Raw genomic sequence first — 24,868 nt, forward strand, 5'->3', positions numbered from 1 at the left:
GGGACTGATATTGATGTGTGGAGAAATATGGAGTCATACAATTTTGGATGTTTATCCATTGACCACAGGAATTTCAAATGATGTGCATTATATCAGAGGGTTTGACATAGTTAATAATAAAATCATCTCTCCCTACTTTAACATTTCCAGAACAGAGTATGACTCTCCTCCATACATTACAACTTGTTTCAGTGAAACATTATTATGTTTCATACAAAATGACCTTGAGAGTGATGAAAGATGTACAGGTACAGGGAAACTACAAAATCTGTCTATATTCTGAAATGGTTTACAGTCATTTCCATTGAGTAGTCAGAAAATGAAAAGATAATCACATGGCTCAGGAGATTTACATTAGAAAATGAGATCCTGTGTTCTGTGCTAGCCCATGCAACATCTAAATGTTCCCTAACACCCACTTTATACAGTATCTTTGGAGGTCGTTTGTATCACGGTTTACTGGTGACACAGTGACAGGTTCTGGTGGAAAGTTAGTCTTCCTCATCGCTGGCCCCAGCATATATAATACATTTACTCCTGGTTGCTGAAAGTTTTGTAAGATTCCTGTGTTCTCAGTCTATTAAACCCAGTATAAAAATGAATGTTAGGATCTTATAACGCAGTTGTAGTGCCCCTAATGTAGGCCAGAAGGCCTGAGTTCAAACCCCGTTTGTCTTTCTTATATCATGCCTGAACAGGTTGATTTAAAAATTTCTAAAAGTGCATGTTGACATCCTCCAAACATCCACAATATGCGCACACACCTCTTTCAGTGCTGAAAATCAAATCTGAGCTCTGTTTCCTCTCACACTGATGCTAGTCAGTGGCAGGACGTGTTGCAACTTGCCCATCACTGACTATACTTAACTTTTATGTATCCCGGCAAGTTCTTTGGATGCCTTCGGCTGCCAAACCGTATGAGTTTTGCAGAAAGCCTTACAGATTAGATTCTTGATTATTCCATGGCTGGAGAGAATTACCAATTTACCTTACTGAGCCTTTAATTCATTGATTTTGCATTTATTCCACATGGTTCTCAGAAAGGGGAAATGTGAGAGGGGTACAGCGTGCTAGATATGTACTAGAGCCCAACACATTCCCAACACACGAGCTCATGACAATGATCTCCATTTATACGGCTATCATTCATTCTGTTCACTGGAGGACGATGAGTGAAGCTGCCAATGAGATAAGGAGGTGGAGGGCAGGGGAGCAAGTGAAATCAAGAGATTAGGCTCAAGGTTCTGAGGAACGGAAATAACTGAGGAATGGATTGTCTGACTGGTTGTGTGGTGGGTGGATTCTGTCTCCTGGGAAGAAGGTAGGATTGGGAAAAAGAAGTATCTTAATTGGGTGCATTTAACAAAGTCATACCAATCAGCAAACCTCAAATTTGGGCTCAAACCCATGCCTGTGAGATTGCGACGGTTTATTTAATGAGTGTACAAACAGAAGAATGAGGAAGAGAAGTAGATAGTTGACGCCCTTAATTCTACTTGACCATTTAGTACAATCATGGCTGATCACAACTGAGAACGACCTACACTTGGAGGAGGGAAATGCGAGCTCAGGGATTCAGCACACCGACAGCAAATGCAAGCACAATAAGTTAAGAAGAAGAAAATCTGAAGCTTGCAATGAACCTGCTTTCCTCCCTTGCCAGTTCTGAGCCCCTCTTGTGCCTCTGCAAGTCCTTCTTCACAGGGGATGATGAGTTCCATGTTAGATGGGCCCCCCCTCCCCAGCTCACTGTCTCTGTTTGAGGAATGTCTTATCTTGCCTGTTGCATGTATAAAATGAGAATGATTCTTTTGTTACCAATGAGTGTAGCAAAGCCCAGGGATCAGTCTGCAGCTTATAAAGGGTATGATGACAGGTGCATGTGCTAAACAATTCCATTACATTCAAAGCTCTCCGTAGGGACAATGCAGTAACGTAAGAGCTGAAATAGCAAAGCAATTGATGGCTAGGCATTGGTTGCAATCAGTTAAAGCTCATTAACTGAATATTCCTGTACAGTACCAGCTCTCAGGCAGATGTAATAGATTCTACTGTGAGTCCTGCAACGCAGGGCCGGGGCATTACTCCTGGTGTGCAGGCCAATTTTCCATTCAAGTCACATCTCTGTAAAAACACTCAGCTTATCTGTTCGTTATCACATTGGCTTTTGTGGCAGCTTGCTGTGTACAACTTAACTGCCGTGATTCTTACATTGCAACAGCCAGCTACACACCAAAACTATTCCTTTGACTCTAACGTGTCTTGGGACTCTCTAAGGTAGCAGAAAGCATTATCGAGATGCAAAGTATAGTTTTAAAATTATTTGTTGTCACAGGGAAGAAGCGAGAGAGGGAAGGGAGTCCTTGGGCACACTGATGCTGCTGATAAATACTTGAATTGTGGAACAGTTGACTACTTCCTGTCATCCAATAGCCAAGTCTCTGATCAAAGTGCCACTGGAACCCAGAGCTTGTACAGAATGAGAGTGATTCTGAGAATTAGTGTGGGATTGGGGGGTGTTGAGTCAATTGGTTATCAATCACCTCACGACCTATTTCAAGGCTCATGTCTGTTTGGAAAATCCATGCATTGCAATGTACCTCTAGTATAGAGGAAAGTGGGGAAAGTATGGTGAATACATTATACATTAATGATCTGGATGATGTAACTGAGGGCATTCTGGTTAAGTTTGCAGATGATACAAAGGTAGGGGCAGGTAGTATTGAGGAAGCGGGGAGACTGCAGAAAGATTTGGATAGGTTAGGAGAGTGGGCAAAGAAGTGGCAGATGGAATTCAATGTGGGAAAGTGTGAAGTTATGCATTTTGGTATGAGGAATAGAGTCAGGGACTACTTTTTAAATAGAGAGAAAATTAAGAAATCTGGAGCACAAAGGGATTTGAGAGCCCTGGTCTAGGATTCTCTTCAGGTAAACTTGTAGGTTGTGTTGGTAATTAGGAAGGCAAATACAATGTTGGCATTCAATTCGAGAGGACTAGAATATAAAACAGGGATGTACTTCTAAGAGTTTATAAGGCTCTGGTCAGACCACATTTAGAGCATTGTGAGCAATTTTGGACCCCATAATTCAGGAAGGTCGTGTTGGCCCTGGAGTGGGTCACGAAAATAATCTCATGAATGAAAAGTTTAACATATGCGGAACGTTTGAGGACTTTGGGACAATACTCAATGGAGTTTAGAAGAATGAGGGGAGATCTGATTGAAATTTTCAGAATACTGAACAGCCTGGACAGAGTGGACATTGGGAAGATGTTGCCATTGTCAGGAGAGACGAGAACCCCAGGGCACAACTTTAGAGTAGAGGGAAGACCCTTTAGAACGGAGACAAGGAGACACTTCTTTGGCCAGAGAATGGGGAAGCTGTGGAATTCATTGCCACAAAGGTCTGTGAAAGTTATGGGAAGAAAGTGAGAAAATGGGGTTGACAATCCGATCAGCATGATTGAATGGCAGAGCAAACTCAATGGACTGAATGGCGTAATTTCTACTGCTATGGTCTTATTGTCTAACTAGGAATATGCAGTGAGGAATGGCTTATATACTTTGTCTATGAATTAGTACCTTCAGTGTAGCTGTACTGAAACATTGAGAAGAGCAGCAAAAATATAAAAATAAACAAATAGAACATCCAAATCCACCTTCAGGAAGATTAGCCATGTGGCACACATTCTCTCTCATTTATTACTGCCTAATCACTTGATTGTCCTATTGATTAACCAGCTGTAAATTGTCCAGTTCTCACACACATATCACTGTGAGAGCATTGGACAAATCAAGCTGCCTGTTATTAGATAAATCAAACCCACTCAGTGAGATAAGAGCAGCATTGCCCTAGATTTTCATTAGGCTGTTGATGGACTCCTCCTGGCCTTTACTTCATCATTCATCAGTTGCTCAGATGTCAAATTGCAAGGAAGCCACTTCCCTTGGGGTTGCTGTGCGATGTTTGTTTTTTCACATACACTCAAGTGTTAAGAGTTTTGTGACTGTTTATCCTCTTATCCAGTGCATCTTGAGCTTCTCCTTGACTCTAAATTGCACTTTTATGCACATTTAACTGAGTTTAATGGCTTCCCTGTGGGAATTAAACATAAATTTGCTAATGTAACACAAGTTTCCTTTGATAACGTTGCATATAACCAGTTCTTTCTCCTACTCTGATGTATCTACAGCCTAGTTACCTTTTTGTATTCTTTTGATATAATAAACTTACTAATCTAACTTAATTCTAACATTTGCATAGATGGCCAACTCCCTCTCATGTTGTCTTTTCCTATATTGCTATCCTACTGTCTCTTGCTTTTCTCCCTTTCTGTTTGTTTTCTCCTTTTATTTTTTACTTTTCTTTAACTAATGCTCTGTTCTTTCTTGTGCCCCCTTCCCCTCCCACTCTCCCTGACTCCTCTATAACTTACAAGTAAAGTGAGTCCTATTATTTTATACAACATTGCTGCCTCACAGTACCAGGGTCCCAGGTTTGATTCCAGCCTCGGGTGACTGTCTGTGGCGTTTGCACATTCTCCCTGTGTCTGCGTGGGTTTCCTCCGGGTGCCCCAGTTTCCTCCCACAGTCCAAAGATGTGCAGGTCAGGTGAATTAGTTTTTTTAAATTAGATTAGATTACTTACAGTGTGGAAACAGGCCCTTCGGCCCAACAAGTCCACACCGCCCCGCCGAAGCGCAACCCACCCATACCCCTACATGTACCCCTTACCTAACACTACGGGCAATTTAGCATGGCCAATTCACCTAACCTGCACATCTTTGGACTGTGGGAGGAAACCGGAGCACCCAGAGGAAACCCACGCAGACACAGGGAGAACGTGCAAACTCCACACAGTCGGTCGCCTGAGGCGGGAATTGAACCCGGGTCTCTGGCGCTGTGAGGCAGCAGTGCTAACCACTGTGCCACCCTTCCACCCACATTAGTCAGAGTGAAATGGGTCTGGGTGGGTTACTCTTCTGAGGGTCGGTGTGGACTTGTTGGGCTGAAGGGCCTGTCCCCACACTGCAGGGAATCTAGTCTAATACTGTTTTTTGCAATGGGCTGTTTTTCTTTTTGGTAAGTTAGCAGAGGATAACCATGCTGGTGGTTAAACTTCCCAGGCTGATTGTAATGATGCAATTGTGTTGCACTGTGACATTTAAAGAAAGGTCTGATAGTGATCTATATTAGAGCTGTTAGGACATATTGTTTCAAATGCAGAGATTTGGACGATACAACATCTGGAGACAGTTTGCCTTACTTTTGTTGCATTTGAGCTTTGGGTGAATCTGCACCCAATGGACTGCAGCAGTTCAAGAAGGCAGCTGACCACCACCCTTTGATAGATCGGCATAAATGCTGGCCCAGCTACTGTTGGCCACATTCCATGAATAGCATAATTGAGATCTATAGTGCAGAGAAAGGCCCTTCTGCCCATCACATAGTTGCCAGCCAAAAACAAGGACTTAACTATGCTAATCCCATTTCCCAACACTTGGCCCATAGCCTTGACTGAATAAAAAAAGTTACAATTTAGTTTATTTTTTGTGATTAATGCAGGGCTTTTTCTAAAATCCAGAATATGGCAATGATTTCCATTTAGGCTTTGTTCAAGTATATTTTGGTTACATGAAGCACCACTACATTGCAATGTGTTCCACAAACTAGTCAAATTATTTGAGGCGTTCAAAGGGTAGATGCGGAAAGGTCATTATCCCAGGCTGGAAAGTCTAAAATGCAAGGTCATCATCTCATGGTAAACAGCTGGCCATTTCGGACTTATTTTCACTCATAGGGCTGTGAATCTTTGGAAAATCAGCGAGGTTATGGATTCCCAGCTGTGGAAGTCATGTGGAAGCAAATTGAAGATTGATAATGACGTTTCAATTGTGGAACATGCAGGAAAAAAAAGTAAAAATTCGAGGACTTGAAAGAAATGACGTAGCGCCGCTGCTGGGGAGGCTGCAGTCAAGATTAACTTGGCAGAACGGAGCCAAGTTTGGACAATGAGAGAGAGAGAGTGTGATGCATGCACCATGGTCACAATCCCATTTCATCTATGAACGGTCATGGATTAACAGTGCAGTCACACAGATAAATCACTATCTCTGGAATCTGGAAGTAAAAACAGCTTTGAGTAGATCACATTAGACCTTCCTGTTCACATGAGAGACTGAAACAAGAACATGACAGGTAAATTTCTCCTTGAAGATGGAAGTACATTTGCCAGTAACATCAATTAATTTTTGGATAGTCAGGAAATATGGAGACAGGACAGGAAAGTGGAGGTTGAGCTGGGATGATCCATTGAATGGTAGAATTGGCTCAAGGGGCCAAATGGCCTGTCTGTCCTCCAAATTTGTATGTTGGAACATGCTTGTGTGAATAGGGTTGCATATGTTTTGACGCTGAGCTGAGCTTCAAACCCCAGTTGTTTCCATGTATCACTGTCCTCCAGCTGCCTTGTTCCACTATTCTTAGTTTTGGTCACTTCCAGGCTCACCTAACTGTTCTCCTCACAAGCCTCCTGAGCTTCATCCTGAAAACCATTCAAGTCCCTACTTTGCAAATAGGAACATAGGAACAGATGTAAGCCATTCAGCCCTTGTAGCCTACCTCTCAATCACCAGTCATCCTATCTGAAACCTTCCCAACCCTTCCCAACCCTTCCCCAAGATTGTCTACATGAAATTAATAATATCCTAGGGGCTACAAGAGGAAAACTCATACAGTCAATAAATTGTTATTTCTTCGTTTGTTCACCTGTTCATAGAACCCCTACAATGTGGAAACAGGCTATTTTGGCCCAGTAAGTCTGCCCAGAACCATTCCCCTACCTATTGAGCTGGATTTCCCCTGACGAATACACCAAACTTACACATCCCTGAACACGATGGTCAATTTAGCATGGTCCATTCACCTAACCTGCACAGCTTTGGACTGCAGGAGGAAACCAGCCCACCCGGAGGGTACCCACACAGACAAGGGGAGAATGTGCAAACTCCACACAGACAGTTGCCCAAGGCTGGAATCGAACCTGGGTTCCTGGTGCTCTGAGGCAGCAATGCTAACCACTGAGCCACCGTGCTGCTCATGTGGGTTCTGTTAGCCAGGCCAGCATTTATTGCCATCTCTGATCGCCAGTGAGAAGGTGGGGAGCTGCCTTCTTGAACCAATGCTGTCCACAGAGTGTAGGTACATGCACAGTACTGGATGTAGGTTTGCTCGCTGAGCTGGAGGGTTCATTTTGAGATCTTTCGTCACCCTACTAGGTAACATCTTCAGTGGGCCTCAGGCAAAGCACCGTTGACAATTCCTGCTTTCTATTTATATGTTTGGATTTCTTTGGGTTGGTAATGTCATTTCCTGTGCTAAAGTCACTTCCTGTTCTTTTTCTCAGGGGGTGGTAGATTGGGTCTAACTCGATGTGTTTGTTGATAGAGTTCCAGTTGGAATGCCATGCTTCTAGGAATTCTGGTGTATGCCTTTGTTTGGCTTGTCCTCGGATGGATGTTACCTAGTAGGGTGACGAAACGTCTGGAAATGAACCCTCCAGCTCAGCGAGCAAACCTACATCCAAAACCGCAACTTGAGCTAAAAATCTTCTCAAAACTCACTATACACAGTGCTGTTAAAGAAGTGAGTTCCAGGCTTTTGAAAGCTCCAGCAACAGGATTTGTGTTTATTGTGTTGTGTTTTTATTAAGTTTTTTTATTGCCAATGGAGTACTTTTGAAGTGTGTATTGTAATGTAGGAAATGTGGCAATTGTTTTGCACAGTGCAAGCTCCCTCAAACAGCCATGTGATAATGTTCTTGCCAAGTGAATTGAAATTTTCTGCTCAGTTTCTCTTGCCCATGCTCTACAACTCCTCCGTGTCTTTGACACAGTTGGCCACATTTTTCTGCCATTTTCCAGAAAGTTCTGGAAATACACAGGATGCCAGCATTCGTGGAAACAGAAGGGGAATTAATATTTTGGATCAAATGTGACTACTCTTCAAAATGAAGAATTGGAAACCTGACAGGATTTACACTGTCAAAAGAGGTGAGTGGGGGGGACGGCGAAAAGGAACCTCTGGGATTGTGTAAAGGAAGGAAGAGATTAAATGACAACGCTGCCATGGAACAAACAGCAAGCGGACTGATAATGATTTCAGTCAAGAAACAAAGCATTTATTCAGATTGAGTGTAATAGAGCCATAGTGAGGTACAGTGTGGAACTTGTCCAACTTGTCCATGCCGACCAGATATGCTAACCTAATCTAGTCACATTTGTCAACACTTGACGCATATCCCTCCAAACCCTTCCTATTCATATACCCATCCAAATGCCTTTTAAATGTTGCAATCGTACCAGCCTCCATCACTTCCTCTGGCAGCTCATTCCATACACGCATCACCCTCTGCATGAAAAAGTTGCCCCTTAGATCTCTTTTATATCTTTCCCCTCTCACCCTAAACCTATGCCCTCTAGTTCTGGACAGCCCCACCCCAGGGCAGAGACCTTATCTGTTTATCCTATGCATGCCCCTCATGATTTTATAAACCTCTATAAGGTCACCCCTCAGCCTCCGATGCTCCATGGAAAACAGCCCTAACCTATTCCACCTCTCCCTATAGCTCAAATCCTCCAACCCTGGTAACATCCTTGTAAATCTTTTTGAACCCTTTCAAGTTTCACAACATCCTTCCGATTGGAAGGACACCAGAATTGCATGCAATATTCCAAAAGTGGCCTAACCAATGTCCTGTGCAACTGCAGCATGACCTCCCAACTCCTGTAGTCAATACTCTGACCAATAAAGGAAAGCAAACCAAACATCTTCTTCACTGGGCAAAAATGGGGACTGCAGATACTGGAGATCAGAGTCAATATTAGAGAGGTGCTGGCAAAGCACAGCAGGTCAGGCAGCATCCGAGGAGCAGGAAAATCGATGTTTCGGGCAAAAGCCCTTCATCAGGAACCTTCTTCACTATCCTATCTACCTGCGACACTACATTCAAGGAGCTATGAAGCTGCACTCGAAGGTCTCTTTGTTCAGCAACACTCCCTAGGACCTTATCATTAAGTAAGTAATGTAAATGTAATGTAATGTAAGTTATGTAAATGACAGAATAATGAGCAGCTCCTTCTGAAAGCAAAAAAGCATGATAACCAAGGTTCTTACTAACACATGCCAAAAAGAAAAATCAAAATAGGACATAGAGTTCCCGTTTTATCATTGTAAAACTCAATGTTGAGTCCTGAAGAAGACTGTACAGTGAGGTGCCTTTGAGCTTGCGTTGAGCTTTACTGAGACGAGGAGAGGACTACTGATGCTGGAGATCAGAGTCAAAAAAGGTGGCACTGGAAAAGCACAGCCAGTCAGGCAGCATCCGAGGAGCAGGAGAATCGACATTCCAGGCATAAACCCTTCATCAGGAATGTAGCGGGGTAGAGAAGAGGGCTGAGAGATAAATAGGAGGGCGGTGGTGGGGTGAGGTGAGGTAGCTTGGAAGGCCATAGGTGGATGCAGGTGGAGAGTGATAGAGATAGGTCGGTGGGGAAGGTAGAGCTGATAGGTGGGAAGGGTGATTGACAGGTAGGACAGTTCAAGAGAGCAGTGCCGAGTTGGAGGGTTGGATCTGAGATGAGGTGGAGGATGAGGGGAGATGAGGAAACTGGTGAAATCGACATTGATTCTGTGTGGTTGGAGGGTCCCAATGTGGAAGATGAGGCGTTCTTCCTCCAGGCGTCAGGTGGCTTGGATTTGGTGTTGGAGGAGGTCCAGGACTGGCATGTCCTTGGCAGATTGGGAGGGGGAGTTAAAGTGTTCGGCCACAGGGCAGTGGGGTTGTTTGGTGCATGTGTGCAAAAGATGTTCCCTGAAGCGTTCCACAAGTTGGCATCCTGTTTCCCCAATGTAGAGGAGACCACATCGAGAGCAAAGGACACAGTAGATGAGGTATTGGATGTACAGGAAAATCTCTGCCGGATGTGGAAAGATCCTTTGGGGCTTTGGATGGAGGTGAAGGGGGAGGTGTGGACACAGGTTTTACACCTTTCGTGGTGGCAAGGGAAGGTGCTCAGAGTGGAGGGTGAGTTGGTGTGGGACGTGGATCTTCCACATCCAGCAGAGATTTTCCTGCACTTCCAAACATCTTATCTACCATGTCCGTTGCTCTCAATGTGATCTCCTCTACATTGGGGAGACAGGGTGTCATTTAGCAGAACGTTTCAGGGGACATCGCCAGGATGCATGCATCAATCAACCCCACCACCCTGTGGCCGACCACTTCAACTCCCCCTCTCACTCCATCAAGGGCATTAAAGTCGTGGGCCTCCTCCACAGTCAAATCCAAGTCACCTGACGCCAGGAGGAAGAATGCCTGATCTTCCGCTTTGGGACCCGCCAACCATACGGAATCAATGTCGACTTCTCAAAGACTGTCCAAAAGAAAAGATATAAGCCATGTTTAGGGTCATCCGAAAGCACGGAATCATTAAGTGAGAGAAGAAACCTGTCAACTGCTTGTACAGCACTTCCAGATCCATCGAAGCACAGGCACCCTCAAGGCTGGCCAACTCCCTCACAAGCTGGAGCAGCAATGACAGAGGGAAGAGGGCAACTCTAAGTCAGCACTGCAAATGCCACTTCCACACCCAACACTGTGCGTCCCCTCACCCAAATGTGGAAAACCCTGTGGATCCAAAATCAGCCTCCTCAGTCTTACAGCCTGACAGATTCCGAGGCACCCCTGATGTTTACAAAATGCTTTAGGATGTTTCACTGTACCATCGATGCTAGACAAATGCAAACTATTGTCAACACATTGCCAAGGAAAGGCTGCCAGAAACCCTGTCACCCATCACTTTCCTATTGATGCCATTTCCCCCTCCAGCCACTATCACAGGCTGGACCAGACTTGATATTCTTTTAACCATCAAACGTTTATCTACCTCCAGAATATAGCTCCCCATTTCAATGTTCTCTTCTTTGCCCTCAGTAAACCTCAGTTCATCCAACTCTTAAATTGTTGATAGCCTCTTCTGCAGGACGTGCCCATACCTTTTCTTTTGGACAGTCCTCGAGAAGTCGACATTGATTCCATGTGGTTGGAGGGTCCCAAAGTGGAACATCAGGTGTTCTTCCTCCTGTTCTATTCAAGTTTCATTGTCTCCCTGTTCCCAGTTTAGAAATATCTCTTCACAAAGCTCTCCACCTCTTGACTCCATCCTTGATCTGCTGCAAAACCCTTCATACAGCTGACATTTTGACCAAGTTTAACACTGCTATAGGTGACACAGTGGCTCAGTGGTTAGCACTGCTGCCTTGCAGCACCAGGGACTCAGGTTTGATCTCATCCTTGGGAGACTGTGTGTGCAAAGTTTGCACATTCTCTTTGTGTCTGTCCATGCTTCCATCAGGTGTTCTGGTTTCCACCTGCAGTCAAACAATGTGGGATTTAGCTGGATTGGCTATGCTAAACTGCCAATTGTGTCCAGGGGTGTGTGTGTTCATCCAGGGTAATATACGGTGTGTGTCTGGGTGGAATGCTCTTCCGAGAATGAGTGTGGACTTGAGCTCAATAGCCTGCTTCCACACTGTAAGAATTCAATAATCACTCTTCCTGATACTGAGTCATAGAGAATTACAACACGGAGACAGGCCCTTCGGTCCAACCCGTCCATGCCGACCAGATATCCCCATCCAATCTAGTCCCACCTTTTAAATGTTACAATTGTACCAGCCTCCACCACTTCCTCTGGCAGCTCATTCCATACGTGTACCACCCTCTGCATAAAAATGTTGACCCTTAGGTCTCTTTTATATCTTTCCCCTCTCACCCTAAACCTATGCCTTCTAGTTCTGGACTCCCTCACCCCAGGGAAAATACTTTGTTTATTTATCCTATCCATGCCCCTTACGATTTTATAAACCTCTATATGGTCACCCCTCAGCCTCCGATGTTCCAGAGAAACCAGCCCCAGCCTATTCAACCTCTCCCTATAGCTCATATCCTCCAACCCTGACAACAACCTTGTAAATCTTTTCTAAACCCTTTCAAGTTTCACAACATCTTTCCGATAGGAAGGAAACCAGAATTGCACGAATATCCCAACAGTGGCCTAACCAATGTCCTCAACAACCGCAACATGACCTCCCAACTCCTGTACTCAGTACTCTGACCAATAAAGGAAAGCATACCAAACACCTTCTTCACTGTCATATCTACCTGTGACATCACTTTTAAGGAGCTATGAACCTGCACTCTAAGGTCTCTTTGTTCAGCAACACTCCCTAGGACCTTACCATTAAGTGTATAAGTCCTGCTAAGATTTGCTTTCCCAAAATGCAGCACCTCGCATTTATCTGAATTAAACTCCATCTGCCACTTCTCGGTCCATTGGCCCATCTGATCAAGATCCCATTGTAATCCAAGGTAACCTTCTTTGTTGTCCACTGCACCTCCAATTTTGGTGTCATCTGCAAACTTACTAACTATACCTCTTATGCTCGCATCCAAATCATTTACATAAATGATGAAAAGTAGTGGACCCAGCAGCATTGATCCTTGTGGCACTTTACTGGTCACATGCCTCCAGTCTGAAAAACAACCCTCCACCACCACCCTCTGTCTTCTACCTTTGAGCCAGTTCTGTATCCAATTGGCTAGTTCTCCCTGTATTCCATGAGATCGAACCTTGCTAATCAGTCTCCCATGAGGAACTTTGTCGAATGCCTTCCTGAAGCCCATATAGATCACATCCACCATTCTGTCCTCATCAATCCTCTTTGTTATTTCTTCAATAAACTCAATCAAGTTTGTGAGACATGATTTTTCGCGCACAAAGCCATGTTGACTATCCCTAATTTGTCCTTGCCTTTCCAAATACATGAACATTCTGTCCCTCAGGATTCCCTCCAACAACTTGCCCACCACCTTGTCAGGCTCACTGGTCTGTAGTTCCCTGGCTTGTCCTTACCACCCTTCTTGAACAGTGGCACCATGTTAGCCAACTTCCAGACTTCCGGCTCCTCACTTGTGACTATCGATGATACAAATATGTCAGTAAAAAGCCCAGCAATCACTTCCCTATCTTCCCACAGAGTTCTGGGTACATCTGATCAGATCGTGGGGAATGTATCCACTTTTATGCATTTCAAGACATCCAGCATTTCCTCCTCTGTAATATAGACATTTTTGAAAATGTCACCATCTATTTCTCTACATTCTATATCTTCCATGTCCCTTTCACAGAAAAAACTGATGCAAAATACTTGTTTAGTATCTCCCCCACCTCCTGCAGCTCCATACAAAAGCCACCTTGCTGATCTTTGAGAGGCTGTATTCTCTCCCGAGTTACATTTATTCCTTGGTGTACTTGTAAAAACTCTTTGGATTCTCCTTAACGCTACTTGCCAAAGTTATCTCATATCCCGTTTTTGCCCTCCTGATTTCCCTCTTAAGTATACTCCTACTGCCTTTATACTTTTCTAAGGATTCACTCGTTCTATCCTGTCTATACCTGACATATGTTTCCTTCTTTTTCAAAACCAAACCCTCAATTTCTTTAGTCATCCAGCATTCCCTATATCTACCAGCCTTTCATTTCACCCGAACAGGAATATACTTTTTCTGGACTCTTGTTATCTCATTTCTGAAGGCTTCCCATTTTCCAACCGTCCCTTTACCTGCGACCATCGGCCCCCATCAGCTATTGAAAGTTCTGGCCTACTACCATCAAAATTGGCCTTTCTCCAATTTAGAACTTCAATTTTTAGACCTGGTCTATCTTTTTCCATCTCTATTTTAAAACTAATAGAATTATGGTTACTGGCTCCAAAGTGCTCCCCCACTGACACCTCAGTCACCTGCCCTGCCTTATTTCCCATGAGTAGGTCAAGGTTTGCACCTTCTCTAGTAGGTACATCCACATACTGAATCAGAAAATTGTCTTGTACACACATAACAGATCCCTTAACAGTATGGCAGTCCCACTCTATGTTTGGAAAGTTAAAATCCCCTACCATAACCACCCTATTATTCTTCCAGATAACTGAGATCTCCTTACAAATTTGTTTCTTAATTTCCCTCTGACTATTAGGGGGTCTATAATTAGATTAGATTAGATTACTTACAGTGTGGAAACAGGCCCTTCGGCCCAACAAGTCCACACCGCCCCGCCCATACCCCTACATTTACCCCTTACCTAACACTACAGGCAATTTAGCATGGCCAATTCACCTGACTTGCACATCTTTGGACTGTGGGAGGAAACCGGAGCACCCGGAGGAAACCCACGCAGACACGGGGAGAACTTGCAAACTCCACACAGTCAGTCTCCTGAGGCAGGAATTGAACCCGGGTTTCTGGCGCTGCGAGGCAGCAGTGCTAACCACTGTACCACCGTGCCGCCCACAAATACAATCCCAGTAAGGTGATCATCCCTTTCTTATTTCTCGGTTCCACCCAAATAACTTCCCTGGATGTATTTCCGGGAATATCCTCACTCAGCACAGCTGTAATGCTATCCCTTATCAAAAATACCACTCGCCCTCCTCTCTTGCCTCCCTTTCTATCCTTCCTGTAGCATTTGTATCCTAGAACATTAAGCTGCCAGTCCTGCCCATCCCTGAGCCATATTTCTGTAATTGCTGTGATATCCCAGTCCCATGTTCCTAACCATGCCCTGAGTTCATCTGCCTTCCCTGTTAGGCCCCTTGCATTGAAATAGTTGCAGTTTAATTGATCAGTTCTACCTTTTTCTCTCCTTTGTCCCTGCCTGACCTGAATAGAGGCAATTTTTTATCTCTCCCCTTTGCAGGAACTCTGCCTCTATTCCTGATGAAGGGCTTTTGCCCGAACCCCATCGATTTTTCTGCTCCTCGGATGCTGCTTGAACTGCTGTGCTTTTTCAGCACTACTCTAATCTAGAATCTGGTTTCCAGCACCTGCAGTCCTTGTTTTTACCTGCCTGCCCTGACTGTTTGATTGACCTTTGTTCTCAACTGTACCAGTCTCAGATTGATCTCTTTCCTCATTATCTCTCTGGGTCCCAGTCCCCCATCTTACTCATTTAAATCCTCCCGAGCAGCTCTAGCAAATTTCCCTGCCAGTATATTAGTCCCCTTCCAATTTAGGTGCAATCCGCCCTTCTTGTACAGGTCACTTCTACCCCAAAAGAGATTCCAATGATCCAAAAATGTGAATCCTTCTCCCATACACCAGCTCCTCAGCCATGCATTCATTTGCTCTATCCTCCTATTCCTGCCCTCACTAGCTCATAGCACCGGGAGTAATCCAGATATTACTACTCTCGAGGACCTCCTTTTTGGATGTAGGTTTGCTCGCTGACCTGGAAGGTTCATTTTTAGACATTTTGTCACCGTACTAGGTATCATCTTCATTGAGCCTCCAGACGAAGCACTGCTGATGTTCATGTATCCTGGTGGCTAGTTTTCTGCCTGTTTGTCCCATGTAGTGTTTGTTACTGTATTTTATAAATGACATTAATTTTGCTTGTTGTCTGTATAGGGTCTTTCAAATTCATTAGTTGCTGTTTTAGTGGTTTGGTGGGTTTGTTAGTGGGTAGTCTGGCAGTCATTTCCGAGATGTCTTTGATGTAGGGGAGAGTGGCTAAGATTTCTGGATGTGTTTTGTCTGCTTGTTTGGGTTTGTTGCTGAGAAATCAGTGGACTATGTTCATTGTGCACCCATTCTTTTTGAATACACTGTATAGGTGATTTTCCTCTGCTCTGCATAGTTTCTCTGTGCTGCAGCGTGTGTTGGCTCATTGAAATAATGTTCTGTTGCAGCTTCGTTTGTGGGTGCCGGGGTGATTGCTTCTGTAGTTCAATATTTGCTTTGTATGTGTTGTTTTTCTGTAGACACTGGTTTGAAGTTCCCCATTGGCTGTTCGCTCTACTGTGACATCTAGGAATGGCAGTTTGGTGTTGTTTTCCTCCTGTTTAGTGAATTTTATGCATCCTATCCTAGGACAAGCCAAACAAAGCCAAACAGAGACACGCATGAGAATTCCTAGAAGCATGGCATTCCAACTTTATCGACAAACACATTGACTTGGATCCCATTTACCATCCCCGAGAAAAAGAACAGGAAGTGGCATCACCACAAGAAATGGCATCACCACAGGAAATGACATTACCACAGGAAATGACATCACCACAGGAAATGACATTACCAACCCAAGGAAACCTAACACATTAATAGAAAGCAGGCCATACCACCAGTGATTTTTCTGGTTAGCTAGTATGGTGGCGAAATCTATCTGAAAACGAACCTTCCAGCTCAGCGCGTAAACCTACATTCAGAACCTCAACCTCTCAAAACTCACTAATACCATGTAAAAAATGAAAATTGCGACTGTAAATCAGAAATAAAAACAGAAATTGCTGGAAAAGCTCAGCAGGTCTGGCAGCATCTGTGGAGAGAAATCATTTAGGAGAAAGTGAGGACTGCAGATGCTGGAGATCAGAGGTGAAAAATGTGTTGCTGGAAAAGCGCAGCAGGTCAGGCAGCATCCTGAAGAAGGGCTTATGCCCGAAATGTCGATTCTCCTGCTCCTTGGATGCTGCCTGACCTGCTGCGCTTTTCCAGCAACACATTTTTCAGGAGAGAAATCACTGTTAACATTTCCGGTCAAGTGACCCTTTCTCAGAACAGTTCTGAGGAAGGGTAACTCGGCCTGAAAAATTTCTCTCCATAGATGTTGCCCAACCTGTTAACATACCCTGTGCCTTCTTCACAATCTGCTGCACCTGCATGCCTACTTTCAACGACTGGTGTATGAGGCTACCCAGGTGGTGAAGCTTAGATATTTCAGCTTAGAAAAGGTTCAGGGAAGATTTGATAGGGATGCCCAAAACTGTGAGGGAATTTTAATGGAGGGAGAAATTGTCTCCATTGGTAAAAGAGTCAGACAATGAATTAAGATAGTGAGAAAAAGAACTATGTTGGTGATGAGGAGAATTTTAATTTTGTCTTTATAAACTGCAACGCTGAAATGGTGGTGGAAGAGGATACAATAATATTGAAAAAGAGCATTGAATAAATCCTTGAGAGGCAGAATGTGCCATGGGGGAATAGAGACCCCATGGATTGTTGATACAGTTCTCCAGAGAGCTGGCACTGATAGAATTGACTTTTCTTTTAGAATTAGAGTCCCTACAGTGTGGAAATATGCCCTTCGGTCCAACAAGTCCACACTGACCCTCCAAAGAGTAACCCACCCAGATCCATTCCACTATCCTATATTTACCCCTAACTAATAACCTACCCTATGGGCAACTTAGCATGGCCAATTCACCTAACCTGCACATTTTTGGATTGATATGGTTCTCTGCCATGGTTGAGTGAAAATTCATACAGAACATCAGAGTATGTATGGACGGCACAATCTCAATTCATTGTATTTCTGGATGATCAAAACCACAATCACAATGTCTGCCATGGCACCAAATGGGTTAATTTTTAAATATTCTGCAAGTAATAATTCCGTAAGCAAAAACACATTTTCAGTTTTATTGTCTGTGGTGAGGCTGATCAGAATGCTGTTTGCAAGCTATCCAGCTGGACTTAGTTCTTGGAAGAACTATTGTACATCACAAGGAGATGATGGTGGTTCTTACATCTTCATGTCCATGCGCTTGTCAAGAACATGCATTGACAATGAAATAAATAAAATAGGTTGAAAGTCTTCCATATTTCAAGATTACATTATTAAAGTGCTACAGATGTAAAACAAAACCCGTCAAGGTTCTAGCATAGTTTCTGTACAGCAGGTCCATCAGATTCTGAAATCACATGAGAGGTTGATGTGCAAGGGCTGCTGTCAAAACACAGCTGGGAGCAGATTGACAGATTGGTATCTTAACACTAAATGCAAGCACTGGGACCGAGTGCCATCTTTGCTGAAAAGGTTGACGTCAGTGCAAACTGAGAAATTGTGCTTTACGCACACACTGACCTTATTACTAAAATTATATACCAGTGAAATTTCACCATGCCAGGGTGCTTGATATTTTTAATGGAGAACACCACAATGCAACTGGTGTCCAATGGCCAACATTTGGACTGTTTTTGGGAGGTCTTCATTAGTAGGTGGTCTCTGCCTCAGAAGGTTTATGCAGGCATTAAGTGGTGGTGTTGAGATGTAATAGCCATTAAATCTGTCTTCTTAAGTGGAGCTTTAAGTGAAGTTGGTTTCCTTTTTTGCATCACACATAGTAATCAGAGACTGCCATGAAAAGATTTTGGCAAAATAAATATCTCTGCACAACCGGAAGCGGCAGATTCAAACCTCTATAAATGCCGGAGGAAACAACACAGAAACGCTTCACAGGAGGCTCCCAAGCACTGAGGTTGTCACCTAGACAGGAGATGAAACATCTGTATAACTCTCTAGTGCAATGAGCAGAGCCAACTGCTTGAACTGTAATCTTCCCAATTAAGGTTTTCCAATTACAATGGTCATTACATCATTTGGATGGGTTGCCTTTAGTATTACAAATGGAAGAACACATCTATTGGAATCCATCCATGTTACAAATGTTGGATAAAAGTATTTATAATATCGTTGTTGTGGTTCTGTTCGCCGAGCTGGGAATTTGTGTTGCAGACGTTTCGTCCCCTGTCTAGGTGACATCTTCAGTGCTTGGGAGCCTCCTGTAAAGCGATTCTGTGATGTTTCCTCCAGCATTTATAGTGGTTTGAATCTGCCGCTTCTGGTTGTCAGTTCCAGCTGTCCACTGCAGTGGCCAGTATACTGGGTCCAGGTCGATGTGTTTGTTGATAGAATCTGTGGATGAGTGCCATGCCTCTAGGAATTCCTGGCTGTTCTCTGTTTGGCTTGTCCTATAATAGTAGTGTTGTCCCAGTTGAACTCATGTTGCTTGTCATCTGCGTGTGTGGCTACGAAGGATAGCTGGTCATGTCGTTTTGTGGCTAGTTGATGTTCATGGATACGGATCGTTAGCTGTCTTCCTGTTTGTCCTATGTAGTGTTTTGTGCAGTCCTTGCATGGGACTTTGTACACTACGTTGGTTTTGCTCATGCTGGGTATCGGGTCCTTTGTCCTGGTGAGGTGTTGTCTGAGAGCGGCTGTTGGTTTGTGTGCTGTTATGAGTCCTAATGGTCGTAGTAGTCTGGCTGTCATTTCAGAAAGGTTCTTGATGTATGGTGGTGTGGCTAGTCCTTTGGGTTGTGGCATGTCCTCATTCCGTTGTCTTTCCCTTAGGCATCTGTTGATGAAATTGCAGGGGTATCCGTTTTTGGCGAATACATTGTAGAGGTGTTTTTCTTCCTCTTTTTGCAGTTCTGGTGTACTGCAGTGTGTTGTGGCCCTTTTGAACAGTGTCTTGATGCAACTTCTTTTGTGTGTATTGGGGTGGTTGCTTTCGTAGATAAGGACTTGGTCTGTGTGTGTGGCTTTCCTGTATACCCTTGTGGTGAATTCTCCATTCGGTGTTCTCTGTACTATCACGTTAGGAATTTCATCAACAGATGCCTAAGGGAAAGACAACGGAATGAGGACATGCCACAACCCAAAGGATTAGCCACGTTACCATACATCAAGAACATTTCTGAACTGACAGCCAGACTACTACGACCACTAGGATTCATAACAGCACACAAACCAACAACCATTCTCAGACAACAACTCACCAGGACAAAGGACCCGATACCCAGCATGAGCGAAACCAATGTAGTGTACAAAATCCCATGCAAGGACTGCACAAAACACAACATAGGACAAACAGGAAGACAGCTAACGATCCGTATCCATGAACACCAACCAGCCACGAAACGACACGACCAGCTATCCTTAGTAGCCACACACGCAGATGACAAGCAACATGAGTTCGACTGGGACAACACTACTATTATAAGACAAGCCAAACAGAGAACAGCCAGGAATTCCTAGAGGCATGGCACTCATCCACAGATTCTATCAACAAACACATCGACCTGGACCCAATATACCGGCCATTGCAGCGGACAGCTGGAACTGACAACCGGAAGCGGCAGATTCAAACCACTATAAATGCCGGAGGAAACAACACAGAAACGCTTCACAGGAGGCTCCCAAGCACTGAGGTTGTCACCTAGACAGGAGATGAAACATCTGCAACACAAATTCCTAGCTCGGCGAACAGAACCACAACAACGAGCACCCGAGCACAAATCTTCTCACAAACTATTTATAATATCATTTTATTTTTGCTTTCCTGCATTTTTCTCCTTTCCTCCTCTCTTGGAAGTGCTGACTGGTGCTGGCTTATGGTTCCAAAAGTGTCATTGACTTGTCAGTTTCTCACGCAATGGACTATCCAATGGAGAACAACATCAGAACCTAAAACTGTTCCCTCCTTCTGGCATATGAGCATCCTTCAGTGGGGGACAGTAGATAAAGATCAAGAGAAGACACTAATAAATCATCTGAAACGTTTGATTGACAGATCTATGATTTAAAAAGATCAATTGACCTAGCATCAATTGACATTTGTGGGAGAGAATTCCAAATGTCTTGCACCCTTTTGTGTCTTTTGTACCCTCACTCCTGAAAAGTCTGGCTCTAATATTTTAGCCAATGTCCCAGCCTCATTCCTGATGAAGGGTTCCTGCCCGAAACATTGATTTTTCCTGCTCCTCAGACGCTGCCTGGCCTGCTGTGCTTCTCCAGCACCACTCTAATCTTGACTCTTGTTACAGAGCCCCCAGCCAGCTGAAATCATTTTGTTCTTTCTATTTTATCACTCTCCTTATTATCTTCAATGCGTTGATTAATCTGCCAAGGAATACAACCCTAGTTTGTAAAATCTCTCTTTGTGATTAAATCCTTAGTGCCCTGGTATCATTCCAGTTTCCCTCCATCACCTTTCTTACAAATGTTGTAGGAACCAACAACTTTTAAGAAGAGATTCTGATCTGCAGTTTCTTACTGGAAGAATGACCCAAGAAGATTTTACATTCTGAAACTTAGAATATAACAAATGATTGAAAAAGAAATATCGACTAAACACTATTTCCATTTTGTAGGTAACTTATAGAGTTTATAGAGTCAAACAGCACAGAAACAGACCATCTGACCAACCAGTCCAGCCAACCATAATCCCAAACTAACCTGGTCCCACATGTCTGCACTTGGTTCATATCCTTCCAAACGTTTCTTATTCATGTACTTATCCAATGTCTTTTAAGTATTGTAACTATATCAGCATCTACTGCTTCTTCTGCAAGTTCACTGCACATATAAACCACACTAGGCGTAAAAATGTTGCCCGTGTCCTTTTTAAACCTTCTCCTCTCACCTTAAAAATATGCCCCCCCACTCTTGAAATCCCGCACATTAAAGACACCTGCTATTCACCATATCTAAATCCCTCATGATTTTATAAACCTCTGTATGGGCACCCCTCAATCTCCCACACTCCAGTGAAAAAAGTCCCAGCCTATTCTTATAAGGCCAACCTTCCATTCCCGGCAACACCCTGGTCATTTTTTCTAAACCCTCTCCAGTTTAATAATATCCTTCCTATAATAACTGGACACAGTACTCCAGAAGAGGCCTCACCAATGGCCTGTACAACCTCAACATAACTTCTTAACAGCTATACTCAATTATAATTAAATCTACAGAAAGTGAAGTTCCCATTTTATACTTATCACCCATTTCATTCTTCATGAGATTTAAGAAACTGTCCACATTTCAAATGAATTCCTCTATCCACATTCCGCTAAATAGTAATTTCGTGGCCGTCTGTAGATGCCTCAGTTTTTCCAGAGTTTCTACACCCAACACGATCATAAAGCCTGTTCGGAAGTTTCCGCTTTCCCCTGGCAATGCCAGAATGAAACTCCTGTCATGGTTACAGGACACATCTCTTCAACTAGATACTGCCTCCCTCTGAAGGTCAAGAAGCATTTTCTACGGCAGACTGGACAGAGGTATTCTGTGATTTTGGGGAAGATGCTGTAAGTGTTTCCTTCCTCTGCTCTCATAGCAACATGGATCACAGTAAGTTTATATCTAGGAAGAAATGTTAATTAGTGAGCCCATCTTTTCATCTCAGAAGTAACTGGATGATTTGCAGGACAATGGTTTATACAGTTTCAGGCCTAGACCTTTTTGGGGCTTTGGAGACTCAGTGCCTAAACTGAGATTTCTGCCATGGCCTTTAAATGTAACTACTGACCTCCCAGCAAAACCATCTAATCTTTACTTCGATCTCTATTAATCAGGCCACACAGGAACACTTCAGAACAGGTCACTTGTGGGAGTCAACAGCCCAGAGAGCCAAGTAATGTTCTGGGGACCTAGGTTCAAATCCTGCCATGACAGATGGTGGAATTTGAGTTCAATTTTAAAAGACTGGAATTAATAGTTTCATGATGAGACTGAATCCAATGCCAATTGTCAGAAAAGCCATCTGGTTCACTAATGTCCTTGAGGGAAGGAAACTGCCATCCTTACCCAGTCTGCCCTGTATATGACTCAGACCACTGCAATGCGGTTGACTCTTAACTGACCTCTGGGCAGATAGGGATGGGAAATAGATGCTGGCCTAGCCAGTGATGCCCTCATCCCGTGAATGAATAAAGACCTTATCATGTACTATAACTGCAGAGACACTATTCCAAATAATAACAATCTTAATAACATCTGAATTGTAATATCCTTAAATTACATGTGTAATTTTCCAATCTAAAGGAATGGTTCCCAAACTGAGGGAACTTTGGGTGTTTATGGTTAGGACGTCTCCAATGTAATTTACTTAAATTTACTAAAGAACTTGAACGAGAAACTGTCTGGTGCTGGGGATTCATCACTTTCCAAGACTGTTTTTTTCTTCATTACTGTCATTTTGTTCCTGTTAGTTTTGGTGATTTATTGATCCTGATTTAATATTAGTTTCCTTGGAATGTCTGGCATACCATCTCATTCTCCACTGTAAATATTGAGGCAAAGTAATTATTTCAAATAACAACCATTTCCCAATTTTCATTGATAGCATCACTTTCATTGATGTTATCAGTTTCACATTGCTCCTGACTATGGTTTTTTATGAATATAATCTTAAACAACTTTTGCATTGATTTTGTTATCCTTTGCAAGTTTATGTTCATGCTCTTCTTTCGTTATGTGTTTGTTGTCCTTTGCTGTTCTTTGTATATTGTCCATTTGTCAGAAAATGAACCAAATGGACTGGTTGCACCGAAGGGTCTGTTTCCCTGCTGGATGACTCTATGACTATGACTCTACGTTTGTATTTTTAGTTTTATGTTGAATGTTATCTCTTCAGTCCTCCATGGGCTTTTTTATTTGGCAAGAGGAGCTGATACCCCTTTAGGATATAAAGTGGTTCTGTATGACATTAAATTCTTTTTTGAACACCTTCCACTAATTTTCTGCCATCTTACCCATTACCAGATTTGCTCAATTTGCTGTGAACTACCTCTCTCCCCTTACAGTTAATGCAAACATTTCAATAAAACAGACTTGTAGGCATGGAAGCCTATTGTTTTAATGCATTACAATTCAATGGGGCTCCCATGTTAAACTTGTACGAGGGAAAGATTCACTTCAAAAGTAATGTGTTTGTAGATAATGGTCGTCAGGCATCAGAGATTTATACATCTTCTGCTGAAGTGTGCTCAGTCTGACTTGTAACCAAATGCTATTTGGATGGATTCCCAGTATTCAAGACCCCATTGTTCCTTGGGAGTGCGTGCTTGAACAGGGGAAAAGGTAAGCTCAACAGGGAGAAAATAAAGCTCATGATATGATGAATTTTATGACTATCCACTGATTAGCTGGCCTGCTCAAATCCAAAGCAGCTGTGGGGCCTATCACACAACAGCCCGAAGTACCTCTTGAACAACTTTATGTTTTCTTTCACTCTCTGACATAGGACTTGTCTTCAGACAATGGTTTTTAATGGGTCTATAAAATCTTCATTCCCAGAGTCCCCTGAGACAATTGCCAAATAGTTAAAAATTAGCATAAGGGATAAATTATGTACTGTGTTTTTTTTTACTATTTCATAGTTTGTTGACTATCCCTAACTGCTTGCTAAATCATTTCAGATGGCTATTAAGAGTCAACTTCATTGCTGTGGCTATGGAAGTATGTAATCCAGATAGGGTAAGATGGGCAGATTTGAATCCTTTAAGAACAAGGGTTTTTATAGCAATCAATTAAAATTCTGAGGATCACCATCCCTGAAACTAACTTTCAATTCCAGATTTATTAGTCTATTGAATATAAATTCACCAGTTGTCAAACTGCGATTTGAACCCATGCCTCCAGCGCATTAGCCTGAATCTTATTGCTTATTAGTCTAGTGACACTACTACTGCACCACTGTCTCCCTCAAGGTGAGTGCCACGGAAATACCCTGGAAATGATAACGAGCTGTGCAAATAGAAAAACCTATTTTTTAGTTATCACTGTGAGTTTTGTGAGGAAGTAAACTGCTCTTTTCTATCTCCTCCCTTCATTCTTCAAATGTCTGAAACATCTCACACAAATATTCTTTCCCTCTGAAACACTCCAACTTGCAGAATTTCCCCTAGCCTGGAATCCTGGTCCCAACAACAGCAATAGAAAAGCAAAACTGTAGATTCAGTTTTACTCCCAGGCTCTCCAAAAAGAGGCTTTACAGTTAGAATGCAAAAATTCCCCAGACATAAGTTACAATGCAGCTAAATTACATCGTTAACTTGATCTTATGGAATCTACCCCATGCCATGTGTTTGCTTGCTTTGAAAGAAAATGTCAAGGTGGAGGGAGGACCATTTAGTTCATGAAGCTTATCCCTTCAGAATTCCTTCTCATCAGCATCCAACTACATTGATA

Source organism: Chiloscyllium plagiosum, unplaced genomic scaffold (genome assembly GCF_037043375.1).
Source record: "Chiloscyllium plagiosum isolate Xiang-an unplaced genomic scaffold, Cpla_swu_hap1 HiC_scaffold_14, whole genome shotgun sequence".
NCBI classification, from domain to species: Eukaryota; Metazoa; Chordata; class Chondrichthyes; order Orectolobiformes; family Hemiscylliidae; genus Chiloscyllium; species Chiloscyllium plagiosum.